Source organism: Camelus bactrianus, chromosome 14, assembly GCF_048773025.1.
Source record: "Camelus bactrianus isolate YW-2024 breed Bactrian camel chromosome 14, ASM4877302v1, whole genome shotgun sequence".
Classification (NCBI taxonomy): domain Eukaryota; kingdom Metazoa; phylum Chordata; class Mammalia; order Artiodactyla; family Camelidae; genus Camelus; species Camelus bactrianus.
Window position 1 is genome coordinate 67715116 of NC_133552.1, and position 18038 is coordinate 67733153.

General features: G+C 40.8%; 1 protein-coding gene across 1 annotated transcript in view; it reads left to right on the forward strand.

The window, feature by feature from the left end:
- The first annotated feature begins 1673 nt into the window (after positions 1-1673).
- Positions 1674-18038, forward strand: part of TNFSF13B (TNF superfamily member 13b) — a 48193-nt gene continuing 31828 nt past the window's right edge. Inside the window, exon 1 of the mRNA XM_045514768.2 lies at positions 1674-1826. The gene's annotated coding sequence lies outside the window, so the exon portion shown is untranslated. The remainder of the gene's footprint in view (positions 1827-18038) is intronic.

Below are 18038 nucleotides of genomic sequence, written 5' to 3' on the forward strand. Positions count from 1 at the left end.
AAAATTAACTCAAAATGGGGCAAAGACCTAAATGTAAGAGCTATAACTGTAACATCTTCGGAGAAAATGACAGTCAAATCTTTGTGACCCTGGATTAGACAGTGGTTTCTTGGTGTGACGTGAAAAGGACAAGCAATAAAAGAAAAAACAGATAAATTGGGCTTGATAAAAACATACACCTCAAAGGACATTGTACATTTTCAAGAAAGTGAAAGACAGACTCCAAAATGGGAGAAAACATTTGCAAATCATATATCTGATAAGAGAGTTGTTTCCAGAATGTAAAGAGCACTTATAACTTAACAACATAAAGACAAACAACCCAATTTAAAGATGGGTAAAGTGTTTGAATAGGTATTTTCCACGGAGCATGTACAGGTGGCCAATAAGCACACAAAGAGATGTTCACTTTCATTAATAATCAGGGAAATGCAAATCAAAACTGCACTGAGACACTACTTGATAGCTCGTAAGATGGATATAATCAAAAACACAGAAAACAAGTGTCAGAGTGTCAGCGAGGATGTGGAGGAATTTTGGACACTCCCATTGCTGGTGGGAATGTAAAATGGAGTAGCTGCTTTGGAAAACAACTAGCAGTTCTTAAAATGTTGAAAATGGAGTTACCCTACGACCCAGGATCTGCACTCCTAGGTGTATATCTAAGAGAACTGAAAATATATGTTCATACAAAAACCTGTACTTGAATGTTCATAGCAGCATCCTTCATCATAGAGGAGAGAACAATCTAAATGCCATTAACTGACGATGGAATAAATAAAATGTGATGCATCCTGCAATGTAATGTCACTCAGCAAGGAAGGAAATGAAATTCTGATCAGTGCTACAACATGGACGAACCTTGAAAAAGGAAGCTGGTTACAAATGACTGTATACTGTATGAGTCCATTCGCTTGCAATGTCCAAAACAGGCAACTCCAGCTATATAGAAAGTAGGTTAGTGGTTGTCTAAGCGTCAGGGTCTTGAGGGGAAATAAGGAGTGACTGCTGATGGATACAGAGTTTTATGGGGGGACGGTGACGATAATGTTCTAACATAGATTTTTGTGATCAGTCTGTATCACAACCCTGAAAATACTGAAAATTATTGAATTGTACTTTTAAATGGGTGACTAGGGTTGCATGTAAGTTATATTCAGTGAAGTTGTTACAATGGGTGAGACTAATATTTAGGAATATTCCAAGTAAAAAATCTTGGATTTAAGTGATAGGAATGGATCTGGAGTGAAGTGGATGGATTCAGGATATACTTGAGATGTAACTGGTGGGGAAAAATGCAGCAGAATGTAGAATGAATACTTCTACATCTCTGCCTTTGGTGCTTGCATGATTAAAAGAACACAAGAATGTTTGGGGAAATACCAGGAGTTCTAAGTTCATAATGAGTTTGAAGTGCCTGTTAAAGAAGCTAATGAGCATATTTTCTTCTTTTCAGCTACCGAGCACCTGCCCTTTGCTCTGGCAGTTTTTCCATCTGATGAGTGAGAGCTGGTCTCCAGATAGGGGGTGCTCCTCTCACAGCTGAGATGACCCAGACTTGGTCAACCAGGCACACTTGGACCAGACTTTGAGGCGGAGACAGGTGATGTGGAAAAGGAAGGCCATTGTGACATCCGTGCTCATGTGGCAGCCGCAGCCGCAGCCAGGTGCGGACCTCAGAGCTTCTAGCAGTAGGTCCCCGGAGGTATTGTGACTGGAGAGGAGCTTCTTGTCTAGTTGCAGAAGGAATTCTGAGACAAGATGCGGAGGTCTAGAAAGCAAAGCAAGGATTTATTAAGCGATAGTACACTCTGAAGGGGCGAGCGGTGAGTATCTGGGCTGAGTTTCTTTGGCAGGGTGGTTACTTGGGGTGTAAAAATGAATGGGTGGAGTATTCATTGGGGAGGGAGGGGTTTGGGGCTGTATTTCCTGATTTTCATCCCAGCTCCACCTTCCTGAGGAGAAAAGGGATTTTTTTTTTTTTTTGTCCTTATTAATCTGGATCGGAAGTGTCCCGGTGTCTGTGCACGATGGGTACTTCAAATCTGCAAGGCCAATTTTATTGTAATGAAGGCATAATGAGCAAAAGTTCGCATTCAGACACTGGAGATTCCTGCGTTTCCCCACCTTTCTTTGTCAGCCTCCAGGACACATCAGCCCAGGATGTGTGGTTTCCTATCAGTCCAGAGGTTCCTGCTTTTCTTTCTCTGCCCAAGGACCCCCGTTGTTTACAAGATGTGTGGTTTCCTGCCGTTTGGCCCGGGCCCCCTTTCTCTGCTCATATCTAGCTACCTGCCTGCTCTAACAGTGTGACTGCAAGTGGTGGTCTGTGCCCAGTTGTAACAGCAGTGGTATTTTCATGTGCTCACTTCCACATTGTGACTGTGAGAGGTATGTATGTATACACCCATCCTCCAAACATGAGGAAGCACGATTCTCTGATTCTTCCGAAAGAATTACCCTAAATCCTTTCAGAAGAATCCTTTTCTATCTAATTGGCTAGCAGTGGTTTTTGTTGTTTGCACCTAAGAGAAACCTAAATGCTATAATATCCAAAAGGAGATGTTGAATCGTCAGGTTTTGGGAACGAGATCTGGGCTGAGACAGGTGTTTGAGTAGCCATCAGTGTTACTGCAAGAAGGAGGGTGCTCAGCAGTGTGATTGTACTTAATGCACTGAACTGCTTATTAAAAAATGGATAAAATGGTACATTTTGTGTTATTCATATTTGTTCACAATAGAAAAAAAAGACAAAAGTTTAGTGCAAGAGCCTAAAAGGAAGGGAGAACGTCAGACCTAGCCTGAGAAATTTGAACACTTAAGGGACAGGAGGAGAGAGGATGCCCCCAGAGGAGACAGAATGAGATGTTTTACTCCAGCCTGCAGAGTAGCTGGCACTTCAGTTGGTAGCTTGGAACAAGGTTTGTAGCCTTGTTCCAAATCTGGATGAAAGAGTTTAATTTTCAGCTGGGGCACTCCTGAGTGTGTTGATTGCTTGCTTGATTACAGGTGGGTTATAGTATCATGGGGGGGAAAGATTAACAAATTGGTGCCATGGCAGGGACGGCTCCTTTTGTTATAGAGCAGAGTCCACAGGAACTGGAGGGGAAGAGACACGCAGCCCAGAATTGCTTTCTCTCCACGAATCAGAAGCAAGGTGCCGTTTCCTCAAACACTTCCGTTCAGTCTTCACCTACAGTCATGTTCCCGGCAGCCACTCTAATTCAGTTTCTTGTTTCTCTGCCAGGTAAGATTTATTCACGAGGTTGGGTCATGCTCTGCAGCCGTTTTCAACACCCTCATTATGCTTGGATTGCCACTCCTCTCTTAGTAACATCCACTCTGCTAGGTCGACAATGAAAATGATGACAAAGTTAAGTCGTTTTTCTTTTTTTTCCCTTGGCTGGATACTTAGAGTTGGCAGAAATGAACATATTTATGATTAAGATAAAAAGAAAGAAAGAGATGATGGCTTTTATGTTTAGACTTCCTGTTGCTTTGAAATTTTAAGGTTTGGAACTCTAACCGCTCGTTGGCCAAGAGTGAAAGATAAAGGCATTTTTTTTTGACAGTATTGACTGCTGCCTTTGTAGCAGATGAAAGAGACAGACAGACAGACAGACAGGACGAGAGACAGAGACAGACACAGTTTCTGGCCTTTTTATTCTGCTCCTTTGACTTCTGCACCTTGATTTCAGTACCATCCTCTCTTATTGTAGCTTCCTAGGAAGTTTTGAAATCATTTAGTGTAAATCCTCAACATTTCCTCTTTTCTCAAGATTTTTTCTCACTATTCTAAACCATTTGCATTTCCATATGAATATTGACATGGTGCTTTCTTTAAAATAAAAAGGCTCTCAAATTGATGAACTATTTATTTGGGTCAAATTAATATCTTAAAAATATTCATCTTGAGGCTTTTAAGTTCTCTCAGCATTCTTTTTAAATTTACAGTTTATCTTCAGGTAATTTTATACCACCACACATAAAGTTAAAGAACCTGTAACTGGTAGACTTATGTTTTCCCCCTCTTGCCTTGTGTTATTTTGGTCATATACTTTGCCTCTATATATGGTATCAATTTCACGATTGCCATTGTTTTGTCATCAGTCAGTTACCTTTTTTTAATTGTGGTAAAAGTCACAAACATAAAATTGACCATCTCAGTCACTGCTGAGTGCCCGGTACATCTGTGCAGCAGGTCTCTGGGACTTTGTCACCTTACAGAGCTGACGCTCTAGATCCACCGGACAACTCCCATTGTCCCCTTCCCCCGGCCCCTGGGTGCTGTCATGCTACTTTCTGTTTCTTTGAATTTGACTACTGTAGACACTCCAAATAAATGGAATCACGTAGTAAGTACTTCTTTTGGCTGGCTTACTTCACTAGCATGATGTCCTCAAGGTTCACCCATGTTACAGCGTGTAACAGGCTTTCCTTCTGTTTTAAGACCGAATAGAATCCCATTGTATGCACATACCACGCTTCCTTTATCCAGGCGTCAGTCAGCAGACGTTTAGGCTGCCTCCACCCCCGGCTATTGTGAACAAGGCTGCGATGAGTATAGGCGTGCAGGTGTCTCTTTGAGATCTTGTTTTCAGTCCTTCTGGATCGATGCTAGGAAGTGAGATTTGCTGGATGACATAGTAATTCTATCTTTTAATTTTTTGAGGAACCTTTGTACTGTTTCAACAACGCTTGCACCATTTTACATTCCCACCAACAGAGTACAAGGGTACCAGTTTCTCCATCTCACTGCCAACACTTTCTTTGCTTTCTTTTTTCTTAATAGCGACCATCCTAGTGGGTGTGAGGTGGTATCTCATTGTGGTTTTGATTTGCATTTCCCCGAGGATCAGTGATGTTGAGCATCTTTTCATGTGCTTGTTAACCATTTGTATATTTTCTTTGGAGAAAGGTCTTTTCAAGCCCTTTGCTGATTTATTAAATCTGGTTATTTGGGGGATTTTATTGTTGAGTTGTAGTTTTTTATATATCCTGGGTTTTAATTCCTTATCAGATCTATGACGTGCAGTTTTTTCTTCCATTCTGCAGGTTGCTTTTTCATTTTGTTTGTTGTTTCCTTTGCTGTTCAAAAGTTTTTAAGTTTGATGTAGTCCTGTTTGTCTATTTTTGCTTTTTATGCCTGTTATTTTGGTGTTGTATCTAAGAAATCACTGCCAAATCCAACATGATGAAGTTTTTCCTGTATGATTTCTTCTAAGAGTTTATAGTTTCAGGTCTTACATTTAGGACCTTAGGACCTTGCTTACATCTAAGCTACTCTGGGTTGGTTTTTGTATATGGTGGAATGCAAGGGGCCTGCTTTATTCTCTTGCATGTAGGTATTCAGTTTCCAGCTCTGTTTGTTGAAGAGACTATCCCTTCCCCACTGGGTAGCCCTGACAGCTTTGTCAAAGATCATTTGCCCAAGTAAGTGAGTGTCTGTTTCTGTGGTCTTTGTCGTGGACTATTCCACTGATCTGTATGGCTGCTTTCATGCCAGTACTGTACTGGGACTTTGTACCCTGTTTTAAAATCAGGAGTTGTGAAGACTCTAGTTTTGCTTTCCTTTTTGTTTTTCTTAAGATTGTTTCAGCCATTCAGAGTCCTTTGAGATCCCATATGAATTTTATGATGATTATTTCTGCTTCCGTGAAAAATGCCATTAATTATTTTGACACAGATTGCATTGAATCTGTAGCTCACTTTGAGTATTATGAATATTTTAACAATATTAACTCTTTTAATTCATGAATACGGAATGGTTTTGTACTTACTTCTGTCTTGTGTGGCTACTTTCAGCGATGTTTTGTTGCTTTCAGTGTGCATGTCGTTGCCTGTTTGGTTAAGTTTATTCCTCATTATTTTATTCTTTTTAACGCTGTTGCAGATGGGACTGTGCTCTTAATTTCCCTTGAAGGTTGTTCATTGTTAGTGTACAGAAGCACAGCTGGTTTTTGTGTGTTGATTTTATATTCTTCAACTTTGCTAAATTTTTAAATTAGTTTTAACTATTTTTTTGTGGAACTTCAGGGTTTTCTCCAAGGAAGGTCATGTCGTCTGTGAACAGAGACAGTGTTACTTCTTCTCTTCCAATTTGGAAGCCTTTTATTTCTTCTCTTCGCCTAATTGCTCTGGCTAGGACTTCCGGTACTATTTTGAATAGAAGTGTCAAAAATAGGCATTTTGGCCTTGTTACTAAAAGGGAAAGCTTTCAGTTTTTCACCATTGAGTATGATGTTAGCTGTGGGCTTTTTATATATAGCTTTTACTATATTGGGGTAATTTCCTTCTATTTCTAGTGTGTTGAGTGTTTCTATCATGAAAGAAGGTTGAATTTTGTAAAATGCCAATGGAAGCAGACCATGCCATGATCATTTGATTAAAGATTCAGTGAATGAAGCGCCTCTCTGGCTTGTTCTGGAGTCACATGGTCTCATATCTGCACTCTCTCTTAGATCAACTTCTGCTCTGCTTGGATTTAGCCCATAACTGGTGTCACCAAAGATGCCCTCAGCTCCGCTGCTCAGTTACTGGGCTGTTCATGGGGCGGGCTGTCCAGGAAGGGGGTGTGATACAGGGGGAGGACACAATGGGCATCTGTAGTACAAGCTTATTCAGAATATACAAGTTCTGGGAGGATTTGTTGGCGATTGTGTTTTAAAATGATAAGAATTGAGTTTTTTAGTAAAATCAGTGTAGAATCAGGACACTACACCTGGAGGTAGCTGTGATAACAGCTTGATTTGGTGTCAGTGTATGAACAATACACTGTTTTCTCTTTCAAGGTTAACTGGAGCAAAAGTTAAATGACTGGCAAAATCCTATGCCAGCTGCAGTGCAAGGAAGTGTTGCTGGCGGGGTTGTGACTTGTTGCATTTCGGAGGCCAAATTGCCTGTATCTATTAAACATTAAGATTTGTTTCAGCCCTTTTCACTCAGTGTTTTCACTTTGGGAAGTCTATTCTAAAAACATAATTAGACGAGGGCACGTGTAAAATTAAATTTTAACGTGGCATTGTTTTTTTAGTAGGCAAAGCAAACATGCAAACAAACAAAATCCCTGCAAACAGCTTGAAACCCCATCCATGGGAAAGAATAAAATAAATTATGAAAAGAATTAAATCTATACTTCTGATCTGAAAAAATACCGATGATATATTTTATTGAAGAAAATCTGGTGCTGTGCAATGTGACCGGTGTTAGCCCACTAGAAAGCATATATATAAATATAATATTACCTATGTGTGTAGATATGTATGTGTATTGAGAAAAAGAGAGATGCTGGTGTAAAATTTGTATCTGCTATCTGACTGTTCATATCATATACACAATGCAGACATTAAGTTGTTAATATTAATCACACAACAGGGAAAGAATCCTAGGGGGCGAAGGGAGGAGCAGCTCACAGGTATAGAACTCAGAATTGGCTCATAATTAGCATGCATTCTATTGACAAAGTATCAGTGAGATAATTTTTAATAAAAAGGAACTTTGGACCAAAGTGTGGGTTTTCCTGTACTTACATTGAAAAGATAAAATAGAGTATTTTTGTGTATGATTGCTTCAGTAACTTTCCCCTCCTCTAGTTCACAGAAGGTATGTGCGGTGTCAGAGCATTGTGGGCCAGCTTGTAAATTTGCCTGAAATAAAGAAATGTTATTTAAATTATTTCAGTTGTAAACTGCAATTCAAACAACACTCATTATATATACACATACATGTATACACACATATGTCTCTATGAAATATTCCATGTATCCGCCATCCACCACTATCTGTTTCTCTGTCCATCGTTTCTTTCTGTCCATCTACCTCCACTGACTTCAGCCTGGACTGGAGAAGTAGCAGCATTATATACACCATTTTCTTCACCATGCATTTCCCACTTAATGTCTTCAGGGGTATTTTTAAAATATCAGAGAAGTATTTTCCTACTGTTAAAATTTTATGAATCAAAACTTAATTGGAAAAACCCAGAGCTTAGTTTGAACTTCAGATTTGACATATGTAGAGTTTATTTGCTAGGTCATCAGCTGTAGCAACTGTCTGTAAATATCTATATTCTCTCGATGTTAGAGGCAGCCTGTGAGCCCCGCCCCCTCTGCCTAGCAACCACGCAGCTGTTCCGATGAGAGCAAGTCTCAGACTGAATTCCTCTTCCCGCACAGACTCTTAATTAGCAACCGGCATGGCCACATCGGATACAGGGGGAGAGGGGCTTTCCTCTGCCCTCGGGTGCATCTAACACCTGTTATCAGTGGGTCACTCCGGTGTTACTTGATACTGTTTTTGAGACAGCGTCAGCATGCTTTGTGGATCAGCAGCTCAGAAAGCAGGGTTTCTCCTGAAATGGGGACAAACCAGCTTACCAGCATCCATACTTGCAGGGCACCACGGATGGCTGGGCTGGCCAGCTTCTTGTCCTTGTGAGTGTGAAGGATGTGGGTCCTGTCCTGCCCCTCCTCACTAACAAGTATCTTGTCTTCCACTGGTTTTGCCAATTAAAGATAATTTCTGACAATCTTTATGTTCCTAACAAAACCTCGGATTTAATATGGACAGAGTAACTCATTGCAATAATTAGCCAGTCTTAATTAATTCTGATTAATTCACATATATCACATTTACCATACTGAAGTGTAGCAAATTAAATTACCAGAAGTCCAGTATAATGTAAGCCTAAGACAAGCTGCTGGTATGGAAGAATGCTGAAATAATGGGAAATAGGACAAAATAGTTGAAATGTTTGTATATATGTCCCATAAGTAGACAACTGTACATTTAAATAAACTAGCCTAAATTCTTAATTCTTGATTACATATATAATTTATAATTATAATACATAATATATAATATAAAGGGTAAGGTGGTAAATTTTATATTATGTATATTTTAATGCAGTTTTTCTAGAAGTCAAAAAAGTGGTGTATCTACAATAGAATACTGCCCAGCCATGAAAAAGGAGGAAATCTTGACATCTGTGACAACATGGGTGGACTTTGGGGGTATGATGCTAAGTGAAGTAAGTCAGACAGGGAAAGACAAATACTGTATGATTTCACTTACATGTGGAATATAAAAAACAGGCAGACAAACAAATAAACTCATAAATACAGAGAATAGATGGGTAGTTATCAGAGGGGAAGGGGCTTCAGGGGTGAGTGCAATGGGTGAAGGGAACCAATTGTACAGTAACAGATGGTAACTGGACTTACTGTGGTGATCACCTTGTAGTGTACACAAAGAGTGAGTCATGCTGTACACCTGAAACTAATACAATGTTATATGCCAATTTCACCTCAATTAAAGTCAAAAAAGTCTACAGTTAATGATTTAAGATTAGTCTTCTGAAATGGTGAAGGATTTTAATAGTCACCAGCAGAGTTCAGTTTATACTTTATTTTATTTGACTTGTTATCCTTGGTTAATTATTACTAGCCTTGCTGGTTGATAAGCGATAGTGAAAATTTCACATGAATTTTGGACTGCAGCTAGATTGCTTCTCTTGAGTGTGGAAATACCAACATAGGTCTGATCGTGTTTAGTTTTTGAAACTTTTGGAAGCTCATTATTCAGTTTAAAATATGTAAACAGCTGTAGCTGTCAGATAACAGATTACGCTTTTGGTTAAAATTCTGGAAATCACCCTCTTTTTTCTTGTAATAGTGGTAGAACAAAGGCTTGTATTTAAAAGAAATAGACAAAAATCAGCAAATTCATTTCAAATGCAGTAAATTCAGACATAATTAACAATAAATAAAATTTATAAATTCTAACATATTAGACATGTTTTATGACTCTCCATGATTGTCAGCTTTTTTAAATTTTCCTGTAAAGTTAGATAGTATTTTTGTTGGGCAGTCAGACTTGGTAATAAAACAATGTGAGATTAAGAGTCTTTAGCTTTGTATTTTGAGCAGCAGGGGAACACAAGAAGAAATGTCACAGGTTTCCAATAGAGGGCTAAACATAATGGAACTTAACTTTGCTTGAAATCTTATATACATGTGTATTTTTCTGCTGTTTTCTTCTCCCATGGACAGATTCTCAGCAGTAACACTGTTGAGTTGAAATGTGTATGTTTCATTATTTCACATTTTTGAAAGGGGACCCTCTACTCATGTTCGAACTGGTAAAATGTAATTAACAATTTCATCATCAATGCTTGTTATCTTTACTGACTTTCATTTCCTGGTTTATTTTGCCTTATTTTATTCCTTCTCTAATTTCTTCAGATGCGCATTTGATTTCTTTGAATATCGTGTTTTGACTACATCTTTGTTTTCAGTGCTATAATTTTATTAATAAATGTTGCCTTTGCTGCTTTAGGATATAAATTGCTTTCCTTCTCATCGCTTTCTGGGTAGTTCCTAACTTCAGTGTTGCATACCTCTTTGCTTTAAAGTTTGTGAATGTATTTTTACATTTTCAAGTAAACAACTCTGGCTTTTTTTTTCTGTTATGATAAAACTGTTTTATTATTCCAATGAATCAAAACAAATATATTTCAAATATTTATGAGTAAGTACTAAACACAAAAGTAAAGTTTTATTGGAAATACATCTTACAGAGATGGAGTTGGATGGACTTTTTAGAAACTAGTGTATTTTATTAGAGGATGAGAATTGCTACGATGAAAAATAGTTTAGCATTAATTCTACTCCAAGTTCAGTGAACTCTTTGGCTTTTTGTAATGATTTCTATTTTGATTAATTATAATCAGTGAATGCGATATTTCAGTTACCTGTTGCTAAGTAACAAACCACCCTAATGTTTGTTAGGGTGGCTTTTAAAAGTGTGGCTTTTAAAAGTGATGATTTATTGCCTTTGTGATTCTGTAGGTTTTCTGGGGGGTTCTTCTGCGGGTCCCACCTCAGTTCTCTCTTGTGGCTGCACGTTCCTGGCGGCCACACTGGGCTGGAATGTTCAAGACGGCTTCACGCTCACATTTGGCAGCAGATGCTGGCTCGTGGCTGGGACAGTTTGGTGCTTCTCCGTGTGCCTCCTCATCCCCCACTGACGTTCTTACATGGTGGTCTCAGGGAAGCAGTCCCAGAGAGTGGAAACCGGAACTCGGTTACATCAGCTGTGTCCTGCTGATCAAAGCAGCGCACAAGGCCAGCTCAGGTCCAGGGGTGAGAACACGGGGAGCCTCTGAGAGGACGAGCTGCCAAGTCCCCTGCAAGCGGGCTTCCTGCAGATGGTTGTTCTCACAGTCTTTGCAAACCATCCGTCACAGCAGTAAAAAAACTACTGTTTTGACTTGTTAATGCTGATTAAATTTTTAAGCCTTCTTGTACTTTTGGGGAAAAAAATCTTTTTCATAGATATGAGTATCTTTTCCTCTTTTTGAATATCCTTGTACTAAATAATATAGTGATCAATAATACAGCATCAATAATCATAAAGTTTGTAGGAGAAATAATGGGGACTACGCAGACAAAACACTAGTTGTAGGAGACTTTAGTTGATCTCTGCTGGTCTGTGACAGACCGTATTCAAAAACAAGGATATGCAGGCTTAAATAATAAAACTAATTAGGATGTATCTTATTTTCAAGTACCTGTGTATTGAATATTCACCCAAATGACAATATTAATCCACAGAAACTCTAACTAAACTTTATAAACAGAAATAGTAAAAAAAAAAAAAAAGTATAACGCAGTAAGTAGAAATTAGTAAGAAAATGGGAAGAATGCTTGAAAACTAAAACAAATTAACAACTATCTCTCAAAATGACTTTCTAGTTGAACTAAAAATCCAAACCAAAGTGTCAGGTTTTCTTTAAAGTGCTGATGATAAAAACATTGCATATCAAATAGGATTGAATTTCATTAAGCAGTGGTCATGGGAAATTTAATTGTCTGTGTGTTGAGATCAAATAAGAAAGTCAGTGAATGCTTAAGCATTCAACTGAAGAAGTTAGAACAGAGAAAAACAAAGGAAATTCAAGAAAAGTAGAATGAAGCCAGTTACAAAGATGGGAAGTAAAACCGTCTCCCAATCACTTGGACAGCAGTAACTAAACAAGTGAGTTTTGGCTATCCTTTCCTGCAGTGAAGGGAGAAAGCACAAGTAGACAACTAAAAAAAAGTGCCACAGCTTGAAATTGAAATGGAAAACCAGGTAAGAAACCATTGCATATATCTCTCAAATAAAATTTTCAACATGGGTGATCTTATACAGTAGAACTTAAGCTCCGTGAAGCAGGAGTTTTCCGTTTCTCTTTCGTTCTGGCACCTAGAGCGTTACGAAGGACTGTCCTTCATCTGGCACTCAGCATCCCTGCTTTATGGTTTCATTTTTCTTGCCCACAATGGAAATGTATGTAAACTCGCATTTCCCCTTATTACCGCTGCAAAACTGTATTCATAATACCCTTTTATTACCCCTGAACATCGGCAGTAGCTCTAGAAATGTCCCATCGTTCGTTTGTTGGTGCAGATTTGTACTTTTTTCTTCAGTTTGTCTTCCCCCAAATTACTCATTTTATTCGTCGTCTCATAACAAAATTTCTTTATCCTCTCTATTGTGCACTGGCTTGCTGTCTACTTTCTTAATTTCTTCCCTTCTTTTTATATTTCTTTGTCTTTGAGATTCATTTGCTTTTGCGTCTTTGATTTTTTAGGACTTTGGGAACTGTATGCTCCGCTCACCTTTTCCCATTCTTTTCTCTAATTCGCAGTTGAAGCTGTCATTTTCCTTGTAAAAGTAGACTTAAATCCATCTCACGAACTTCAGTGTGTTTATTTTCCACGTGTCCCACACATTTTTGCTACGTTTAGGAATTTCATCAGGTCTTGCTTGGGTCTGTTTTTCTGAATTTCCACTGGGTGAGCCCTTTCAAACTGTAGGTTTGTGTTTTTCATAGATTAAGGAAGGTTTTTTTTTTCCTTCTCCAGGTTTTTAAATCTTTTAATCTGTTCTCCCTTCCCCCACCCGCACCCCCTGCCCTTCATGTCTCTTGTGTTTTACGGGTCAGGTCTCTACTCTGTGTTTTGAGGTTTTCCTTGCACTTAAGCCGGCAGGCCAGTAACTCAGAGCTCCGGAGTGACCGTCCTTTCCCTCAGTGCATCCATTAAGCAGTTTAATTGGAAAATTTATGGGCATGTTTTTTAGTTTCTATGAAAGTTTCCTGCAATTGGATTTTCTATTAATTTTTAAGATTCTAGTTGCCACTGTCACCTCTGTTGGGTGTCTGTGCAGGAGGACTTCTGTGTCCTCTCCTCTCTGTGGCCCTGCTCGCCTCTCCTAGGCGTCTCATCAGTTTTCTTCAAGGGCTCAGCTGGTAGGAAGTCAAAACGTCTCCATCCATAGAGGCCGGCTTTGTATCAGCAGGGAAGCGCACAGTCTCCTGAGGAGGCATTCGCATTTGGGGGAGACTTCTGTTCCCTTTGTCCGCTTCCATTCTCCCAGCTCGGGGACGGGGCACTAACCCTGCTCACCTTGTTCCTCCATGTCCTCTCAAGGTCAAGCACCCCTGGCACAGTGATGTGGAGCTGATGGCAAACCCCACCTGGGGTCTACAGACTTCTGCTCTCCCATTTATTCCGAGATCCACGGAGACTCCAGTCTCAGATTCAATATTGTCAAGCCTTGCTCTGAGGGGAAGAGCCTTGGATCCCTTTTTTTTTCTGTCTAGGGCGCTGTCGGAGCCCAGGGTCGTGCTAACACCCACCTGCCTCCAGTTCCTCTGCAGTTTGGCTCAGGAAGGATGGCTGAGTCCGAGCCTGTAGGGAGGAGAGAGAGGGGTTCGTGCTGCATTTTTCTTAGAATACCTTGATTTTCCTTTAATTGGAGGTAATTCCTTCCTTAACCGGTAGCCCTCAATTCTGATTTTGTATTTTCCTTTCTGAAAGAGGTGACGATATATTCTGGTTCCACACGGAAAAGACAGATCCATTCAACACCTCACCACATAACAGCACTTTTAAAGATTCTGTTTTCTCAGGTTTCCTCACTCTGCTGTATTACTGGAGTTATCACAAGGTAGCTTTAGAGTAGGAAGACCTTTCTTCATGAATAAACTAGTTTTTCTAGCAATGGGTGCCAACCTTCTCTGTTTGCATTGTAGGTTTTAAAATGTGGACATTTGGGAAAATTCTGGAAGAACACTTGAAACGGTTCTATACAAAGTTCTTTGGTTGTAGGAATAAACATATCCTCATGCCAGCAGAATTAGTTAGGATTTCTTTGGGGGCATTAGCATCTAATTTTGTCTCAAATTGGCTTGGAGGGTAAGGAAAAAATATTACCCAGCGTAAGAAGCCCCCTAAGAGGGAACACGGAGTGGGTTCACGTAGCAGCCCGAGGGCACAGCCAGAGACCCCGGTCTTCTTCGGGACCCTGATCTACGCTGCACCTGTCGGCCCTGACAGCACAGCAGTGGGTGGACAGCCAGCAATTCTAGGACGTCCTGTCTGAACGCACGACAGAGCAGGAAGAGTGTCTTTTCTTATATTTCCCTTTAAAGATGACAGGCTCTTTCTCATGAGCCCCCCAAGGAGCTCCCCCACATCTGATTGTTAGAAACTGTTCTCCTCCATCTACTTTCAGCCGTCATTGTGGATGCGGGTGGAGTCACCAGGTCCGCACTGCAGGATGTACGTGTGCAACTGGTCAGCAGGCCGCCAAGGTGGACGTCTGAACAAAATCAGGGTCTAGGTTTGGGGCAGGAAAGAGGCTGTTAAGAGGGTAAAACCAAATGTGGCGTACGGATGTGTCTTGACTTCAGAGCCTGTACACCCGACCCACATTGTTTTACTTCTCACATTTAATAAGCACAAGTTCAAATAAATTACTAAAAAGGTTTACAAGCTCTGCTTTATTAAGTGTTTGAAGACAGAGAAAATTGCATAAATGATAATTCTGCATGGATAGAAGTCATCATTTCTCCAGTATTTTGGGGGTGGTTGAATCTGACCAGGTATTGTTTGAATGTTCCCTTTGTGTCAGTGTGTGTTCTGGGTGCCAGGCATGTAACATAGAAAAATTGACTGGTGTATATAAAATAGACGATCACATTGATGGACACATATTCATCTTAAAACTGTTGAAAATATTCTTGTAAGTATTATAAAAGGAAAGAATAACAAACTGAATTGCACTCTAGCTGAAAATAGTATTGAAGTAAACAAATTTCTTAAAAACACACTTAATGAACACTTGTTCAAGAGCATTCAATCTGAAACGAGTTACACTACAAACTGATGACTCATTCACGAATGAGTCTGAGTTCTTACAAAACTGGATTTTTTCCCCAAAAGTGACAAAAAGTAAGCTCCAGCAAGCGCATACACACTTCTCTTTGGAAATAACTAAGAAATAGAAATCAGCATTGCCAGGCAATGACAGTGTTTGTTGTATAAGAAATGACTGGAGTTGCCTGTTTTAAAAAACATACCATTACTTCACGGTTAAATTACAGAATGACTGGCACTTAGGCCTTCAAAATCAAACTTCCAAATCAAGTTTCACTGTAACTGTAATAGCAACTGACTGCATGTATATATTTCTACCAGAAAACGACATGATTTTTTTCTGAAAGGTAATGATTATTTGCATCAAACTATTGTCCATTTCTGAGCACTTTCGGACACCAGTTTTACCTAGCTCTGTTTTGAGGCAGATCTGCAAAGCTGGAAGAGCTGTCGTCTCCATGCTGGCGCAGTCCAATCCTCAAGAAAGACACTTTTTTTTTTGTCAGAGAAATGAATATAGGAGAGATTTCCCAAACCAGCCAATTCTTCATAGGATTGTTAAGCCAGAAGTTAAGCTTTCTGACTATTTTGGAGCTTGTCGGTATAAGAAACCAGTGGTCAAAGAGCAGATGTTTGCTTTATGCTGTGCCTCAGTCCATCAGATGAACTCATCACTGAAAGAAACTCCTTTCAGATGCACCCCCACAGGCTCCCAGCTGCCCTCTCCGGAGTGGGCGGGACGACGACCACGGCGCTCACTTTGTGTATTAAGGCTGTTTTAGCTCTGCTGCAGAATGTTCAGTGCGCCAGTGGAGACAAGGAAGAGGACGAAAAGTTGCTGAATCCAGACGGAGAACCTGGCTCACACACAGCCCTGAGGACATGGGAGTGTGGCCAGCTAGGCGATGCACATGGACCTGCCATTTGTGGAACAGAATTTCAGTTACATCTATCGTCAACCCACTTCCTCTGCAGGAAACGGATCTTTGATTTATGGAGGAATAACTTCCTTTTGTTCCTCTAATAAGAAATTCAAGGGCACATAAATGCCGCTTGGTTTTCTCCCTGTCTTCAGAGGTGCTGAACTGTGCAGGGGCGGCGGAGACAAGCCTGTGGCGGTGGCCAGGGGTGGCGGCAAGGCCTGTGGCCTCTTGTGGATGAAGCGCCAGCCCTCTCTGCTTGGGGTGCCCCCTGCTTGATGCAAGACTGGCTCCTTGTTTCTAAGTGGCTGCAGGCAGGCAGACTGCTCAGTGCTCTCCCAGTAGAGCAATGAAGGCAGAAGTAATTCCCAAAAGCAAACTATTTCCTTTCTCTGTAGAACTTTTACAGCAGAACACGGAGAGGAGAGACTCTTAGACACAGAAAACAAACTTACGGTCACCAAAGGGGAAAAGGGGGAAAGGATAAATTAGGAGTTGGTGATTAGCAGATACACACTACTCTATATAAAACAGATAAACAGGGTCCTACTGTACAGCACAGGGAACCACATTCAGTATCCTGTAGTAACCTATAATGGAAAAGAATCTGAAAAAGCATATGTGTGTATGTACACGTATAAGTGAATCACTGTGCTGTACACCAGAAACCAACGCAACATCGGAAATGAAGTCTACTTCAATTAAGAAACAAAGAAGTGGAAGAAGGTCTGTTCACAGAAAGAAGCGGTGGCTGCAGATGTCCAGGGTGAAAGAAGAAATGAGCTGGTTTCTAGCACCATCTTGAATTCCTTTATTTCTCTGTGGATGTATACACACACGTATCATCGGAGCAAGTTTCACTTACTTTCAGTTGGAAAGTCTTCCCCAAACTAATCCTTTTTTAAAAATTGAAATATTGTCTAGTATGTGTCATCCTGAAGGGGTCTGGAAACAAGGACTCTGACAAAAGGCTTGTACCACACACAGGAGTTTGCACACCCACTTATAGAAGAAAAATTCCACCCGAGAGATTACAGAACAGGCAGGGGACCCACGTAATCATTCAAACAGTTTTTTACTTTAAAAGAAGATTTTGAAAGTCTAAAATGGTCTTAGAACTTACACATACGAAGGAAAAAATAAATAACCATCCCAGTAGGTAAAAAGGAATGTCTGGTGACATCATACTTAGTGAGATAGGAGATCAGGCACCCCTCGGAGGTAGCTCGGAGGCACCTGATCAAGGTGACCATGCGCCTGTTCTCCAGCAGGTGTGTGCCTGGGAACCCTGCAGCTGTCACAGGGGGACAGGGACAGAGATGTCTATGGCAGTACTGTTTGTCACAATGAAAAATAGTTCACGTACTGAATAAATGAATGAATGAAATGTATTTCACGTAGTGAATGAGTGGAATGAATGGAAATGGAAATGAATGACAGATGCAAGCATCTGAAGCTTGTCCTGCATTTCTGTGAGCCTCACCTCGGTTCTCGGGGACGGTGAACGCCCATCTAACCGATGAGGATGCTGAGGCACAGAGAGGCTGCGGGTTTGCCCCAGGAAGGTGACTGAGGGGGCCGGGACTTGCACCGGGCTCTGGGGCCGTGCCCTCACTCAGGTTATTTCTGCAGCTTCCTCTCTGAGGGCAGCAGAGCAGTGTGGGTGGGATAGGGCCGTCTTAGCACACAGGGCAGTGGTGCTGGCCGGCCTGGTGGGTGCTCAGGACCCTTTGCTGGCCTGCAGCTGCTTAGTGATGCGTGCGTGCTGGGGGCAGGGCGGCCGGAACCCCGGCACCGGCCAGGAGCCAGCCATCGGGCGAGGCGGGATGGGTGTCCTCACAACCACACCGCGTCCAACAGTGGAGACTTGACACAAGTCCCTCCGGCTCAAGTCAGGCAGTGCCGGATACAC